Source organism: Sapajus apella, unplaced genomic scaffold (genome assembly GCF_009761245.1).
Source record: "Sapajus apella isolate SASKATOON/1434 unplaced genomic scaffold, GSC_monkey_1.0 scaffold172, whole genome shotgun sequence".
Lineage (NCBI taxonomy): Eukaryota > Metazoa > Chordata > Mammalia > Primates > Cebidae > Sapajus > Sapajus apella.
The window spans coordinates 923,214-923,980 of record NW_022437112.1 but is presented as its reverse complement, the minus strand read 5'-3'; positions in this window follow the sequence as shown (position 1 = coordinate 923,980).

Sequence of the window (767 nt, the reverse complement as noted above, 5' to 3'; positions counted from 1 at the left end):
TTTACATGGGGACTCCTGACTCCATAAGAGAGAAGTCAGAAGCTGCCAGGTCCCCCAAGTCTAGGGCAGGAACGGCAGTATCAGCATCACTTATGCTGCATTCTTTTGGTCAATGCAAGTCAGAAGTTCATCCCAGATCCAAGGGGAGGAAAAAGGCTTCAACTCGTAGCTGAGCTCATTTGGAAGGTAATGGGAGGACTTGGCAGCTGTTTTAAGACATGTACCACATCTAGATTTCAACCTACAGAAAAGTCCAAAGATACAACAGCAGCCCAAGTTAGTCAACTGAAGCTGTCTCAAGGCTGCCCCCTTTAGGTGGAGACTAACCAGCTCCCTGACATCCTTCAGTTAACTACACCTTCCTCCTTCTTGCTGCCTTGAATTTCTACGTGCTGCCTGGAGCTGTGGCAGGGATCTTGCAACCACGAGGTGAACGCTATGTGCAGGAGCAGGAAGGTGGAAAGAACCTGCCAGCCCTGGATGCTTCCTCTGTGACTCTCATTACCTGGGAGAGAACACACCTTTCTCTTGTTTGAGGCGTTCTTATTCCCAGTCTGCTCTCTCCCTGTATAACACTCAAAGCACAGGAGTAAACTTGTGACTGTGACTTCAGTTTTTCAGAATGGGGACGTTTGGATTGTTTAGTTCTCTCTCCATAAATAGTGAACAGCAACACCAGGTTAGTTCCTTCAAAGCTGGGGGGGTGAAGGCGTGGAGGTGGAGGAGTAGGATCGCGGATGGGAAATAAAAACAAACAAATGACACCA